Source organism: Arachis duranensis, chromosome 6, assembly GCF_000817695.3.
Source record: "Arachis duranensis cultivar V14167 chromosome 6, aradu.V14167.gnm2.J7QH, whole genome shotgun sequence".
Taxonomy (NCBI): domain Eukaryota; kingdom Viridiplantae; phylum Streptophyta; class Magnoliopsida; order Fabales; family Fabaceae; genus Arachis; species Arachis duranensis.
Window position 1 is genome coordinate 28,455,300 of NC_029777.3, and position 615 is coordinate 28,455,914.

Sequence of the window (615 nt, forward strand, 5' to 3'; positions counted from 1 at the left end):
AATAAAAGAGAAAAGCGTGGCCTAAGAAAGCGTGACTCAAGGAGAAGGAAGCGTGGTCAAAGGAAGGAAAAGTGTGCCGCATGCAATGGGGGAGGCAAGCATTGCCCTCCACAAGGGCACACTGCCCTCTAGGAGGGCAACATAAGGGAACAAGGCAAAGAAGGCAACTCTGCCCTGCCCACTACAAGGGCATAGCACAAATTTGTGCCTTGGAATCAAGAAGAAGAAAATGTTGCCCTGCCCTCCACAAGGGCAGTATCGGGCTCACCAAGGAAGAAAATCAAATGAAAAATGCCTATGATGCTTGCCACAAGAGTTGAACACGGGACCATGAGGAAGCAAGGAACTAAGTTCCATTACCGTGCCAAGAAACCAAGGAAAATGAATGAGCATGTGTTTCTGCCCGGATTCGAACGCGGGACTTCATTTTGGAAACATTGCCCTGCCCTCCGCGCGGGCAGGGCAGCATTTTGTTGGTGCATGAATCTGGCACACCAAGGGACATTTCTGGCGCACCAAATCACTATCCTGGCAGCACCAGCGCGCACCACAGCACGAACCTGGCAGCACCATATTTTTCTGCCCTGCCCTCCGCGAGGGCAGGGCAGCATCCTG